Raw genomic sequence first — 17,167 nt, forward strand, 5'->3', positions numbered from 1 at the left:
ATCTATAAATGTATATCCCTTCTTCGACACCGCCAGAGGCAGGAAATGGGGAAGGGTGAGGGAGGTTAATTATTTGAGAATGTAGTATAGACGCCACACACCAATCACCCCTTTAGAAGGGAGAGGAATTTACAGTCAACTTTAGCGGTCCCCAACCTTTTTGGCTCCAGGGACTGGTGCTCCTATGAGATTCTAATGCCCGATGATCTGAGGTGGAGCCGAGGTGGTGATGCTAGTGCTGGGGAGCAGCTGCAAATACAGATGAAGCTTTGCTCATGGACCAGTACCGGTCCACGGCCCGGGGTTGGGGACTTCTGAACTAGCTACTAAAAAAAAAAAAAAGACTAGCAATTTGGGCTTCACATCTCAAATGAAGTAATTAAATTACTTCGAGAATTAGAACTACTGTTAATCTTTCTTTCCAGATCAAATAATCCACTTATTTTGAAGGACAACAGCAATATACCAGCTTAGACAAGATTCATAGTCCTTTGTCTATGTCCTTTGTCTTTTCCATCCCTCCCAAAGCATGAAAATAAATGCCACAGATACCACCTATCCCTTCGGGAATTCTAAAGGATATACAGACTAACCAAACTCAGGTACATCCTGTTTGTGTGAAATGGAGGAGGAAGGAAGAGCATTTTTATGAGACAGTAAAACAAAGCATGATCGTCAGGAGCAATATACCAGAGACAGACAGAGAGAGAGAGACTGTCGATTTAATAAAAAAAAAATCTTTTAAACACCCCTCAGTCTCAGAATTTACATATGAAATGCTAGTCTGGGATTTGTTTCAAAATAACTCATGCGCTAATAATTTTAAAAGCTGCACGAGTGCTTTTGTGTAAGTTTTGTATTTTCTATAAAAGACTTAAAAAATATATCCTAAAAAAAGAATTCCAATATATAGATTTCAATACTTCTACATATTGCTTTAGCTACCAGAAAAGTTACCTTGTATAATTGTTTATCCTGGATAACCAAGGAAGAATTACTACACATATGCAAGTACTAATCTGTTTTCATCAAACATCAGACACAGTAAGAATTAGCAGCACAATGTTAAGAAACTAAGCATTCATCCCCCATTGGACTTATTTTTCTGGGTATATATTACTGAAAAATTTTCCCAAAAGTACATGTGTAAGTGTACATAGAGAGTTTTGGTCAACTAACAGGCAATTATTCATATGACGAAAGCCAACATCCACTTCACAGGTACACCAGAAGTCATCCATTAGCCAGGTTTCCCAATACAGTCTTCGAAATATACATCTAACACTTATTTACTTATTGGAAGCTACTCCAGAATCATTATCTGTTCAGTTTCCATTGTCTGATTCTCTCACGTTTCATTTTGGACAAACATCAGAACTGTTTTCATAGCTGGTGTTCTGACATCAAGAATTGTTTTTTTTCTGTAGATGTACTCTAATGTGCATCCCTGAAATCTATACAGTGTCATTAACCAATGTTGCCCCAATAAATTTAAAAAATGTTTTTAAACATGTAGAAATATCTTCAGTAACACTAAGAACAGAAGCAATGCAGATTGAACAACAATGAAATGGGGGGTGGAAAAAAGAACTGTTCTTTCCCTCTTACCCAATAACTAATCTTAAACTCTGCAGTTTCACCTCTGGCTCCTGAACCCACAGTCCACTCTTAGTACAAGAGTCAAAAGGCTCCATGGTAACACGGGACCAAGCAAAGGCCTGAATTCTAATCATCCAGCTCATAAACACCAACTTCTGACCTGGAACGCAGCAGAGAAAATCTACCCCACTTAGCTATGCTTACCAAGTTGGCCATACACAATTAAAACACTGTCACCTGCTTCTCTGAGCTCCCATCTCCCATATGAGCTTTTAGAATTAAGTAATATCGAGGTGTGATTCTAAACACTTAAGAGTCAAAAAAAAAAAAAAATAGATACTGGTATTGTTTCTACGATAGGATTACTAAATCATTAAAGTTTGATTTAACTACCACAAAATAAGTCGGTGTTTCACCCCCTCCTAAAACCAAGAGTTCTAACTAGCTCTGTTAATAGCAGTTCTTCCCCACCACCACCTCCAAAGATTTTACAGTCTAGCAGAAGATGTTAGGCATTTTAGGACCGTCTTAAAGTGGTGTCAGTAAATACAGGAAAGTGGAACCAACGTTGAGATTGAGGAGTGAATCGGGTAGACTTCAGGTGAAGAATCCCTGTGAGTGAATGAATCCTAGTTATCAGACTGACATTTAGGAAGTCACATGTAAAGAAAAGCATATTTGCTGCAACGCTGCCAGATCCTAGTGAACTGAATACTGAATGGAGGAAGGACAAAGTATGCTGTTCCCTCAACTGCAGAGGTAAAGAGATGACATTCTAAGAACCATCTACATTAAATCACCAGGAGGGCTTACTTGAAATGAAGATTCCAGGGCCCTAGGGCAAACTTCCTAAATCAGAATCTGAGGGCGGGGCGGGGGAAATGGGGTTTCACACACAGGGATGTTTGGTTCGCTGAGGTCTATTTAACAGGGCAAGTTCCTTGAGGACAACATTATCTCTATCTTATTCACTGTTGTATACTCAAGTGCTCAGCAGATTGCCTGGCTCATAACTGGCAATAACTTAACATTACTTAAACAAGGAATAAAGGAAGAAAAGTCTCTGTAAACATGACAGTGCTAAATGAGAATCTAAGGTGACACTTTGGTCATCCCCCAGCTCCTAGATCTCCAGGAGAACAACATCCATGTTTCAGTCCCCTTAACTAAAACAAAGGTGTATTTATCTTTCAGGCATAAACACCTTATCCCCTCATCTATGCAGAGCAGTCTGATGACGGTAAGTGTATGGGTGCAAACTGGTCCAAAGCCAGGGAGTACGGTCTGGTAGAGTCCAAGAAAGCCTGAATGTTCTACGTGCTGCTCGTACTTCCAACGCTTATAAGTACACACTGCCATCTCTCTTTCTCTTGGGAGACTGAATGTTCCTTCAAGAGGGGAATTATAAAGTTCTCAGACTTCCTTAGGGTATGTGCAAGGTAAGACGCTGTTCAAAAGAAAAAAAGCTGAATAGGGCAAACTGATTCCTGAATAACCAAAGATTTCTGTAGCCTTCATGCTGAGATTTAATCTGAAAATGTACCAGTGTTTCAACCAAACACAAAAAACACACACAGTTCAACATGAAGGATGATAGTTCTATTTAAATAAAAGACTCACTGCCTGTGTGACTCAAAGTGTCGCTCTTTCAAAAGTATAACATTAACACAATACAGCAAATTACACATATCTTCCTTGAAAATTAGGGTGGTCACAAGGGAATAAAGTGCTCAAATACAAAACCTCTAATTTGTTTGAGTCACACTAAAATTAATCATTCCCATATTTTTCCAAAGTTAAACTAATTTTATAAATGCCATTAGATTTTTTTTCCAGCAAGGCTCTTCATATTCTTAACAAGGGATTTTAGAAGCTGAATATCTTAAAACCACCTTGTCCAATGGAATAGCCACTAGCCACATGAGGCTCTTGGTACTTGAAATGTGGCTAGTCTAGTCCAAATTGAATTGTTCCATGAGTGCAAAATATATAATAGATTTTGAAAACTTAGTACCAAAATTAAAGAATATAAAAGTTTTCAATATTGACATGTTAAAAGATTAAAATTTTAGATATATTGGGTTGTATAAAGCATTACAATTAATATCACCTGTTTCTTTTTATATCTTACTGTGGCTACTAGAAAAGTTTAAAATTTTTACATATCTATAAAATTCACATTTTTCAATTGCAGAGAGCTGATCTAAAACTTAGTATACTTGATATTCGAAGGCAAAACTGATAAAATTTTGTTTGTCAAGGAAATTTCAGGAACAACCAAGAAACAAAGTTTCACCATAACTAAGTGAACTGTACCTGCAAAAAGAGGTGTTTTAAGATGACTAAACTTTTCAAAGTGCTGTGCTTTGAATATAAAATGTCTCCACATCAACACTGTTTATTTCATATTACTGCCAACTGGATGTGGTCCTTATCCACGGCAAATTCTTGGATTTGTTTTTTTAAGTGGAAAAGTTGCAGTTGATCATCAGTTATATTACCTTCTCACCCGCTTTAGAAATCACAATAATCCCACCACTAGAATCTGAAGAATAAAGAGTTTAAATGCCATCCTGTTTCCAAGAGGTAGTTATACAACCCATGTGGTTTATATTTCCAATTTTAATACATTCTGTATAATCAAGTAAATGAAATAAGCAAACAATGGTTATCACTCACAAGAGACTATGAAAATTCTGTTTCATACAACGGAAGAATTCTTACACAGCAAGAAAACAAAGAAGGTAGACAAGTTTAATCCACATATCTGTCTGACATTCCTCTTCCTAGGCAACTCGACCCTTGCTTTTCTTCCAAGATATAACCATACTAGCTCTGCAGATAACCCTTCTCTCTCCCACATAACACATACTATAGAGGCAATGCTAGTTTACCAGTATCTGATAGCAAATTGTTCCTACTTAATAAGCTATTCTACCTTCTAGTGAGGTAACACACACACACACATACACACACACAACACACACATATGTTTACATTACTTAAGGAAGAACAGGTTAAAGAAACTACGTTTTACTTAAATGCAACATGCTTCCCCATCTATACCAATATTTTCCCCAAACTTGAACTTACATTGATAAACTATTTAAATCTGTGTTATCCTTTAAACAAAACAAAACAAAAAAACCTCTTGGCCAAGACATTAAAAATTTCCCATGTCTTGTCTATGACATGTCTGCCAACTTAAAAAAAAAAAATCAAACTTGAAAATGATCAAATCTCTAAATCTATTGTGTCCTCTGGGACAGAGAGTAGAGTACATGTTAAAAGAAACCACATCAGCAAAGTCCAGACCCTGGGAAACTCTCCAGCACAAATATCTAAGTTTTTTTTAACAAGTAAATTTCAAAGCAAAAAGATGAGGAATCTAGACATTAAAAAAAAAACTAAGACCTATCGGTCAATCACAATGTGTGAAACTTATTTAAATTCTAATTCAAATAAACTGGAGTTGGGGGCCCAGCTGAATAAAACTGGAGTATTTGATATCATCGCGGTACTGCCTATGTTTTTAAGTTCTTATCTTTTAGAGATACACACATTCTAAAGAATTTAGGGATGTAATATGCTTGCTATCTTAAATGTGCTTCAAAAATCATCAAGAGATCCAATAAGGCTGGTCATCAGCTGGTGATTCTTGAAGCTAAGTGAGGGGTATAGCAGGATTTATTATTCTATTATCTCTACTGCAGTACTTTTGAAATTTCCTTTTTCTTCTTTCCTACTCTCTAAAATCTAGAAGTCACTATCTTTACAAATGTTAAATTTCATCAAAACCAAACTCTGGGCTTGTTGGTATTTCGTACCACGAGGAAAGAGGTTTTAGAAGAAAAAATATAATTTAAGTTTACATGACTGATAGTAAAGAAGCTTTAAGTACTTTTCTCTCACATAACCTTCAATCACATTAGCATTTCTCATACTGCAGAAAAACCAAAAAGTCCTAAGATTGTTATATGGGACAATAGTCTCCTTTTCTTGTCTGGGAAGGATAGTACAGTCCACCCTCTGTCAGGATTCTGCATACATGGATTCGAAACTATCCAAGAGGGAAAAAAGTTATATTGTTGCTGATGTGTACTATGTAGTTAAGTCTACAATGACTGCATCTGTACTGCACATGTACAGACTTTTTTCTTGTCATTATTCCCTAAATACAGTATAACAACTATTTACACAGTATTTACATTATATTAGGTATTATAAATAATCTGGAATAAGTAATTTAGATATTAAAGTATATAGGAGGCTATAAGTAGGTAATATGCAAATACCACACCATTTTATATAAAGGACTTGAGCATCTTCGGATTTGGGTATCAGCAGGGGGAACCAACTCCCCCATGGAGACCAAGGAATAACTGTACATTTAGGTTCACTTTACTGCAATAACTACAGTGTAACTTCAAATGTCAAACATTCACAAAAATCTTGTTTTATAACTTAATGTATACTAATGAAATTTTACTGTTCATTTAAAAGGAATCCTTTGTTACATTAGGACAACAATTCTACACAATTCACATTTGTGTCAATTCTAATACAAATAAGAGATGCTGCAGAGGAAAAGTCGCATCTTCTAGCCGGGAAGACTGAAAGCAACATCCAGAAGAAGATCAATCATTTCCAGATTATTTCTGCCACAACTACAATTTAATGATAAATTTTTAAAATGTCAATAATATTGAGAACAAAAATAACACATACCATTTATTCAGGAACTCCTAATGGATCAAAAACCACGTCAGGCATTTAAAATACATTTTCATCATATCCTTACCCCAACTGAGCTAAGCAAGCATTAATACTCCCACTTTACAGATTAAGGAAACAGCCTCAAGATATTATTTTAAGCAAGGCCAAAAAGCAGGCAAATCCAAACTTCTAACTCTAATTCTCATGCTATTTCTACCTCAATTTTAGGTGTCTACTATTTGGCTTCTGTGTAAGAAAAAAAAACAGTTATACACATCTTCAAGAAAACTGTCCAATATAATCATAACAATATAAATCCTAATCTCCTAGAGAAAACACCAATTTTTTAATTTACATCTATATTTTATAGAGGAAGCCCAAGGACGTCACATCAACACAGAGTAGATCATTTTAAGGTAACCAAACATCTGACCTCATCCAGCAGCTAATGTGACACCTGAATAAGACAAATAGCTGTACTGACAATAAAAGATCCAACGCATATTATATTTCGAGAAGTTCCCTTCTACTAGGAAGTCCTATCAAGGACCCGGCATACTTATAATAGTTACTAGAAAATATCTTAAAATTATTAAGCATTAATCTTTTAGTTAAATAAGCTTTATAATAATCTAGTTGTGTTGTTTTTTTCTTTAGAACTTCAGTAACTATATTTTACTTTTTCAAATTATATTCACACTTCCGATTACATTCTTTAAAAAAAAAAAATGACAAATTTCTAGGAGCAAAAATGGTAAAATCTACATAAAATAATTTTCTCAATGCTAGAAAATTAATGGTTGTAATTTCCATCATATTTAAGAAGATGTTACAAAAGGTTAGAGTTCAATTTAAAAAGTGACATGTTAAAACTGTGCCTATTAGGATCATCTAGAATGAAATATCATGCTAATAATCACTGATTATATACAAAAACACACTACCTATGACTAACATCTCCAAGCCCATGGAGGACACAAATCTCTCAAAGGAAGAAACTCTTGGTCTTAATAACTGATGTAACTGGTCAAAAAGTTCAACATAAACCAAAAGAAAAAAGGGGCACTGAGCACCAAAGGTATATAAAAGGCTCTTTCTTACCTTTGCACATACAGTACTCATCCTCAAGTGTACCCAGAGGACATCCATCTGCCCTCAGACTTTCTCTATAATATAGACATCAAGAGTTTAAAATGGCCCTTCCCGTCCTCCTCTCCCCGCCCCGCCCCCCAACTCCTAAGTGCTCTAACCCTTTTTGAAAGCTTTACTATTAGGAAAACTATCACAAACTAAGCCTGTCATTAACAATCTATACAGGGCGTTAAATTTTAGTGGGCTTGGCTTTAGACTTTAACACCTTGTAAAAATGTTGAAATAAAAGCTTATGTATTTTCAAAACACTTAAGAACCTGTTAAACGCTGACCAAGCACTTTAATTAATTACCTAAAGACTGACTTGTAGAAACAAATGCAAAACCTAAGTATCAGGACAGACCGTCCACCAGGGGGCATAAAGTACACTTCAAGACTCTGGACACAGTCTCAACAGCCATCACTACCAGTTTTTAAACCACAGTCTTCAGAAGGGCTGGGAAAGGACCTTAAGTTAGGTCAAAGTTTTAACCTTTTCTCTAAGAGATTCTACAGCATACATACACACTTGCATTTAGTATACTCTACTGATGATTAAAACTAGAACACATCTTCAATTTAAGAGTACAATATCAGTTACAAGTATTTGGGATTCTAAATCTCTTTCTTATAGATTTATTCGTTAGGCATCATTTAAATAGTTATTTACTTCTATGTTTAGTATTTGGTATTCTGAGACTTGGGAAGGCTTTAAATATATAAAATGGGTAACTAAAAAACTAGCTGAAAAATTCTATCTTCATTCTGATACAAGCAGAACAAACAACAGGAAAAATACTATATATGTGTAACTTAGTCTCTTTTCAAGAGCCTGTAAATTCAGAGTCATGGTAGTTATGAAACCAAACAAACACTATCAAAACAACCAATAAAAATCAGATCTGATTTACTTATAACCCACACATCTTAATAGTCTGTAGATAAAAAGAGAAACTTTCAGAATCTTAACAGCTCCCACCTCTTCCAGAAACTGCAAATCACCTAATCAAACAATCTGAAAGACTCAGTTCAGCTATGCATTTAAAGTTACTGCCAGTTATGACAATGGCTAAATTTATGTTAATGAACATATTCATATAAATTTGTTTTAGTTGAATAAAATTATTTTTTCATTTTTCTCTTGCAAAATTGTAAGATAATGCTTTTCTGTCTCCCTAGCACCTGGGCACACTAGTTGTCATTGGCAGGGCTAAATAGATAAATTGAAAGAAAATTGCAAATAAGGCGCAGAAGTCAAAAGGTATCAATCTCTTGAAGCAGATTATCAGTTAGCTATGGATATTATTGTGGAAATTTTTAAATGTTGTTCAAAGTTAGTAATATAGAACTATAGTTCAAAAATCTTAATTCTTAGCATTTTTGTGTATTTTTAAATTATTGGAATAACAAGAAATACATAAATATAATCAGACTTTTGAGGCCAGTCTCCAGATTTGAAAAAGTTTTAGTGTTTCAAATTTAATGAATAAGTTTAAGTATTTGTTTTAGGTATTTTGATGTTATTTTATTAAAATATTCATCCAGTCCTTTCATAAATTTAGAGACTTAGGGTAGCAGTATTTAAACCAAATTAAAAATTACAATAAAACTAGCTAACTAGAATTTTAAGTTTGATCATGTGGAAGCTTAGTGAAATTTAAATTTTTAAATTAGTTGCACTATCATAAAATTTAGAACTTGTTCTGAAAAAGTTAAATATTGATACACAAATCTAACACAACCAAAACTAAAATGTGTCAGATCTACATATTTAGATAGTATAGTGATATTTTTAAATAAACCAAGTTTTTTAAGGTTTAAGACATATAACTAATCTTAGATATATTATGCAGTATTGAATTACTAGCTTTAATTCCATTAAGACATTTAACAACATTTAATTATAGTTTATTTAAGAGCTATTAGTTTAAATGAGCCTATATTTTTAGTATCAGCCAGGCTGATATGCACTAAATGTTTTAGACTTCCACTTGAATTAAAACACACCAGTATTTCACTTGTTAATTCATTAATGTACACTTCAATTTAAAATATTTATACTTTTAATGGTTTAAAAACTAAAAAAAAAAACCTAAAAATAATTTCCTTCTTTAAAATCTTGAACTATTTCCTTTAAGCTAACAAAGCAAATTTTAGTATTTTTCAGAATATTTTAATAAAAATTTTTCTACAAAAATTCTAATTTTAAAAATAAACAGCATTACAGATTGCCAGTCAAAAACAGTCACAGGGATGTAAAGTACAGCATAGGGAATATAATCAATAATACTGTAATAACTCTGTATGGTGTCAGATGGATACTAAACTTATCAGCATGATCACTTTGTAAGTTATATAAATGTATAATCACTATGTTGTATACTCAAAGCTAATCTTGTGTGTTGACTGTAATTTAAAATTTTTAAATACTTTAAATAATAGCATTTTGAGAACCCAAAAAAGCAGATTAAGAACACCATTAGAAAAATAAAATAAAATACTAAATATTAAAAATAAAATATTTAAAAGATTTTTAAAGAAATTTTTAAAAACAAAAAAAAGTTGGGGAGGAAGTACACTAACAGAATTAAATTTAGAACATTAAATTAGTTCCAGTTAATATAACATATTATATACATGCTATTTGAAAGGACTGCTCTACAAAACTAAATAAAATAAATAAAAGGATTGCTCTGAGGTTTTCAGAGGTTAGAGGCTTTTTCTTTTTCTTTTTGGTTAAACATTGTACAACACACTTCTTCCCATACTGATGATGGGGGTAAAACACATGTTGGAGTTTTCAAAACTTAGAACAATCTATAACAAGTATTAATAATGAAGCCTAACATATTTATTAATATCCCATTAATAACAAAGACATTTAAACAAGCCTTAATGTGTTATCACCCAGATGTGGGTAAATATACTTTATTCCTAAATCAAGACTCCACTATTTTAATAGTATGAACTATTCAATTACCACAATTTCCCCACTCCAGCTTCCAAAGCACCTTTAAAACTTCAAAACAATGAGGCAGAATTGAGTTAGTATTTTTTCTAAAATGTATGTGCTCATAGATACTTCCATATGTATACAAATCTTTCCCCTCAGAACACAAGAAACTATACAATGATTACACTTGGGGACAGAGAAAGAGATCATTTTAATCATTTTTATGGTTTAAATTTTTCCATATACATATTTGTTTGAATCATCCAATCTTTTTAATTACCGTAGGGAAAAACTAGTTTTTCTTAATGCCTGTGGTGTTTTGTATACAGTATATTATCTCAAGAAGATAATTTAAGATTCCATTTGATTTGTTTCAGTGTGCACACCACTCGTCAAAAGACGTAAGATCAAACAGGAACACTGAAGAAATGTGTGACGGTACCAATTTCACACAGACTATACTTAGTGCATCAAAATGCAATAGGCTGGGGAAAATGCCTGTCATGAGCTAAAATAAAATTTGGTGTAGAAAAAACCTACATATGATTAACAGTTACTATAAATAATGCACATACCAGACAACAGTTATTATTTTCAGTTGAAGAGCACAGCATCTGAATTCGGACTTAATGTGTCACATACATGAAAAATAACCTGATTTTTCACTAGTCATAAGTCATCACCAGAAGAGAGTCAAATATATCAGACTCATTGCACTTGGGCAGCTAAAGTCTGTTTTCAAGTAAAGTACAAAGCTATTCCTCTAAAATGAAGCACAAGCATGCAAAGATTTCATCTAGTATTGTGGATATTAGATCATAATGATTTTTTCATCTGTGCTGAATTTTGCCTTCAGCTCGCCACTCTAAAACACCTCTTACCTTAAAAACCCTCACTATGACAGTGACAAAATAATAGTAACATGTTATAATCTGTAAAATAAGAATCGGTGAGTCCATATTAAATAAACAAAACAAATGAAGAAAAAGCTGCTCCTTGGAGTAAAATTCCAACTAATAAATCTAGGAGAAATGACGAAAATAGAAAGTTGCCATTTGGCAGCCACTAGAGTAATAATATTTCAGGTTAAGAATCATCAATGAATGCAAAAATTGGTGAAGGTATGATGAGAACCTGGATCTTTACATTGTCTCAAAATATCCTCCTCAGGATTGTTAATGCAAAGGAGAAAACAGTAACATTACACTAGAGAAGCCTGGCAGATACCACCTTAACCAACTGGTCACAGTTAGCATCTCCACTACCGGAGCAAAATCGACATCTCTGTGCCTGCAGATGGGGTTCACTCAGGACATCACCACTTCTGCAGTATACTACCCAAAATACATAACTTGATTCTAACCATGGGGAGACATCAGACCAACCCACGACGGACGTCCTACAAAATAACTAGCTTATACTCTTCAAAAACATGAAGATCATAAAGACTAACAAAAGACTAAGGAATTGTCCCAGATTAAAAGAAACCAATGAAACCTCACAACAAAATGCATTATATAATGTCAGATTGGATCCGGGATCAGAAAAAAGGACACTGGTGGGACAAAAGACAAAACGTGAATAACATCTGTAGATTAAACTAGAGAATCAGTGTTAATTTTCTTATTTTGATCATTTTGCTGTGGTCATGTAACAGAATGTCCTTGTTTTAGGAAATGTGCACTGAAACATCTAGCGGTAAATGGCAGTAGTTCTGCAACTACTTATTCTCAAATGTTCCAGAAAAATTATAGTCAAAATTAACATTTGAGGAAATGGGATGGAAAGCATATGGATCATCTGTACTGTTTTGGCAACTTTCTTGTAAATTGAAGTAAAAAGTTTCAAATCACAACCCTTCCCTTCCCTTTAAACTGCAACCCCTCCAACCACCACCCCATTTCTCTGATGTCTTTACAGGGAACTACTTGAAAGGCTAGCCATACTCCCTGTCTCTCCCCACTCTTCATCCATCCATTCTTTCAAAAACCCATACCATTCAAGGTTTCTGCCCTACTGCCCCATCAAAACTGCACCCGCCAGGACACCAACGAAGATAATGTCGCCAACTCCATCCTCACGCTATTCTATATCATTTGCCACAGCTGATAACTCCTACTTAAACACTTTCATAAAGGCCTTCAGGTACTTCTTTCAAGATTCTCCTCCTACCTCACGGGCCTGTCCTTGGGCTCCATCACTGTTCCCCTCACCTCCCCACCATCCCCTTGGACCGCCTCTCTGCCTCCACTTACTATCTATTCTGTCCTATCTCCACATATTTAACAGGCATCTCAGACTTAATCTGGCCAAACTGAACTGTCTTCCCCTCTCCTCATCCTTTCAGATGCTTGAGCCATAAACTGTCAAGGTATCCTTGGTTCCCCACCACTCCCTATATCTGAGTCCCTCCACATTTGCTGTTAGCTCCATCTTCAAAATAGAAGAGTCTATCCATTCATCCCCGCTACCACCACCTCAACAGCCCAGGTCCCACCCCTGCCATCTCTAACCTGTATAATTGTAATGTTCTCCTAACAGCTCTCCCTGATCCCACTCCACTCACCAGGGTCTATGCAAAGCTCTCATCCCCTTCCTACCCACCAGCATGCATGCGCATCTCCTCCAGCTGCTCTAATTCAGCCACCGTGGCCTCCTCGTTGACTAGAAATGCAGTGAGCATCCTCAGGCTTCACTCCTGGGCTTGCTGCTCCCGCCTCTTTGCTTGGGTCATTGTGTCCCTGGGCACCTACCTGTTCATCTCACTCCCTAACTCCTATAAGCTTCTGCTCATGCAGAGCACCTGGTCAGTGAGGATTTCACTGATCATTCGATATGAAATGACCAAACCCAAGCCCCCATTCCTCCTTAACCTGTTTCATTTTTCACTGTGGCCTCTAATGTGCCTCACACGTTATTTATACATGTACGTACATACATATATATATTTCATCTCTCTAAATCAGTGTTGTACAATAGAAATAAATGGAAACCACATACATAATACTAAATTTCTCAGTAGCCACACTGAAGCAAAAAGAAATAGGTAAAAGATAAAATTTAAGATATTTTATATTCTTTTTGAAGTAATTCTTCAAAATCCAGTGTATTTTACAAATACACCACAATATCAATTTGGACCAGTCACATTTCAATTCCTTGAGAGCCACGTATGGCCAGCAGCTGCCCTAGTAAACAGTGAAGTTTTTCACCTTAAGCTTTGTGAAAGCAAGTTCTTGTCTTCCCAAGAACGTAAAAGCAGTAAACACTCAAAAACTTGTTGAATGAAACATTTAAAAATTGCTAAGATCCAAGGTCAGCAAAACAGAACTTTTGAAAAAGAAAACATACTAGTAAGCTACCAAGCTTTCTTAAGCCACAAAAAAATATATACAGAATGGAAAAGACTTGGTGAAATACCATGAAAAGTCACTGTTGATTTATAAATCTTGAAGGAAAAAAAATATATATATATATTGTCTAAGACAAGAAAAGTACCTCTCCCGTGGAAGGAACAAAAGTTGTTATTTTCTAAAGTTAACCAACAGTTACTAAGGGCGGGAAAAGCTGGTGGAAATATATCGGAGATGGGATCCTCCCACCTGGTCTCCCTTAAAAATATCAGTTAACATAAGCTTCTAGCCTAAAAACATCCTAACTGTCAAAAGAAATGTTGATGGTGCCCCAAGATTCTAATTAGATTTCTTTAACCTTTTAGGAATAACAAAAGGTACTAAAGGCTATTTGTTTCCTTAGATGAGACCTGTTCTTGACACTGTACCATTCATTTTGGTTTAAGGAACTTAAAACATTGACTGTGGGTGTCCAAATGTCCAAACTCACTTCATTTTGATCATGTGAATTTAAGTGCCCCCAACTACGTAAATATTTTATATTTTGTACACCAAGATTTTCCTTTGTGTTTAGTTTCTTGTTTTCTCTTTTCTATTTTCTCTTCCCATACCTGTTTTTCACAAACTGACTTCTGTAAAATTCCCTCTTCAAGGCTAACATGCCATATAGTTGTATAAAATCCTCACTTGTTCTTGCCATCTGTTGTGTCATGATGTAAATACATATTCACGGGAATATCTAATCCAGCTAATTTCAAACATCACGTTAGTGTAGAGCAGCAATTCATGATGTATAGCATGTGGACTCCTGGGGGTCCCCGAGACACTTTCAAGAAGTCAAAACTATTTGTGTAACACTACTAAGTTCCAATTTGCCTTTTTCACATTCAAATGTGTTGACATTTGCACTGCTGGTGCACAAGTAATCATGGCGGGTAACCGGGAGCACATCAGCATGAATAAACCAAGGCAGTAACATTAAACTGTAGCAGCAGTCACTGTATTCTTCACTTGCAGTAAAACACGATTCAGGTTTGTTTTTAAATGTCCTTGATGAAGCAGTAAAAATCATTAACTTTCTTAAGTAACCCTTGAGCACACATCTTGTTACTAACTCTGTGAGGAAAAGGGCCGTGTGTGTGAAGCACTTCTGTTACCTATTATGGTTGTCTGCAGAAAAAGCAGTTGTTTGAACGTCAAGATTGAACCAGCCATGTTTTGCATGGAGCACCATTTTTGCTTGAAAGAGGTAAAGACAAAGTATGGTTATTTAACCTTGCTGTTTGGTGGGCGTTTTCTCAGAAGAGAACAAAGTCAGTCACTTCTAGAAACATTAACAATATTTGTTGCCAGTGACTAAATTTGAGCTCTTAAGTAAAAACCAGAATTTTGGCAAACTTACCTACCATCATGAGCTTGACAGTCTCCCAGTACTTACAGATAAGAGAACCATTCAAAGTGCAGGAAAGACCAATGGATTTTAATGTAACAGAATACAAAAAATTCACTGATATGATTTCAGATTCCACATTTCAGTGAGCCTTTAAAAAACTACCACTTGTCAAGTTTTGGGGTAGGAACAAAGACTGTCTACAATGACCTAAAAAGACAATTAAAATCATCCTTTCCTTTCCTAACTATATACCTGTGAGGCTGGATTTTCCTCACATACTTCAATCAAAACAAAATATCACAGAGATTGAATGCAGATGTAGTTATGAGGATTCAGCCATCTTTTTTTTTTTTTACAAAAATATTAACATGTAATGAGTTTTATTATATTCATTTTTAAATAATGTTGAACATTATTAAGTTGATTGCTAATAAAGTATAAATAAATAAAAACAAATGAAAGCTCTTTGGGTGTCCTTAGTTTTTATACGTCAAAGGGTCGAAAGTAAAAAGTTTCAGAACCATTACAATAGAGTATAAAACCATTAGCTTCCTCCTTACTCAATCATCAATCAGTTCCCTTTTGTAGAGATAACCACTCTTTTCCATGGAAAGCCTTCCAGACCCTTCTCTGTTTTTAAACAGACATGCGCACATAAAAGGGTTTTTTCCCCCCAAATACCTGTCTTTTTGAGGAGCTATCCCATGACTTGCTCTTCAGTTTGCTCTTCCCATGTCAGCTCATATAAATCTATGTCATTCTTCATAACTGCCACAAAACATACCACAGTATGGCTTGATGAAATATGGTAACTTTTCTTTGGATGGACATTTCCAATTTTCTATTAAAACAATGCTACAAATAAAATGTATTTTTGCCAAGTATTTCTTTATAAGAGAACATTACAAGCGAAATTACTAGTGTGGAGAAAGACATTAAACATACCTAAAAATTAGAAATTGTTTAACATTACTTCAAAGTGCTTAAGAAAAATAACAGAAAGAGAAAGTGTTCTAAGTATTGTCCTCCTTTTCAAAAATCTTCCTTCTAAAGCTAAAAAATGGATAACTGCAAAATGTCCTACAGTCCAATAAAGGCTTGAAATCCTCTTTGCTTAAAAGTGGGTGAAAGTTCCAGATTACCTGTATAATACCTGTTAAAATGTAATTAGTGATACAATAAAACCTACAAATTTATCTGTGTAGTATGGACTCCTACACAGAGTCCTGCCTGGTGATTTGCAGCTCTTTTATAACTCTGCTGATTAAAACTACGCTTACGAACTGCACAAAACCATGAGGACTAAGTTGTTTTCCACACTTGGTTGAAGGGTATTCACACCTTAAGGTCTAACATGGCATGACAAGAAGTCTGGGACAGTGTACTCTTGAGCTGTATGAGTGCCCATTCCTCCACATTCAACACCAAATATTATCAGTATTATTCATTTTTCCCAACCTGATAGGCAAAAATGCCATTACAATTGGCATCTAATGACTAGTAAGACTGGGCTTCTTCTCCTAAGTGGACTGGCTTTTCAGATATCCCCTTCTCAACTGCAGCTTCTTATCCTTTGTCCATTTTTGCACCATGCTGTCTACCTCTTTGAAATTAACAGGAGTTCTTTACCTCCCTTTTTTTTTTTTAATAGTATGAGCTCAAGGTATTTTCACCAGTAGACACATTTTAGAGATCCTAAAATCTATATGTTTAAACATAAAGTATAAATTCTTATTCACAATGCATAACTCATTCTAACAAAAAAAAAATGTGGAACATTTCTATGTATCTGTACACATGAGACACAAACCATGTGATTATGCAGGAATATATATATTCATCTATTTCCAATTGCCACATGTAAATGCATAGGCTTATTAATATGAGACAATACCACTTAGGTGTCAGATACTCCAAGAAGTCCTTCCTGTACAAGCACTATCACTTAACTCCCAACAACCTTGTACAGTAAGTTTTATAACCGCTATTTATAAACTGAGAGGCTCAGAGAGTTTAATCAGT

The 17,167-nt window shown here is 34.9% G+C and overlaps 1 protein-coding gene across 5 annotated transcripts in view; it reads right to left on the reverse strand.

Moving 5' to 3' along the window:
* Nucleotides 1-17,167, reverse strand: part of IGF2BP3 (insulin like growth factor 2 mRNA binding protein 3) — a 112,352-nt gene that overhangs the window by 82,491 nt on the left and 12,694 nt on the right. The window lies entirely within an intron of this gene.

Source organism: Pteropus medius, unplaced genomic scaffold (genome assembly GCF_902729225.1).
Source record: "Pteropus medius unplaced genomic scaffold, Ma_sr-lr_union100, whole genome shotgun sequence".
NCBI classification, from domain to species: Eukaryota; Metazoa; Chordata; class Mammalia; order Chiroptera; family Pteropodidae; genus Pteropus; species Pteropus medius.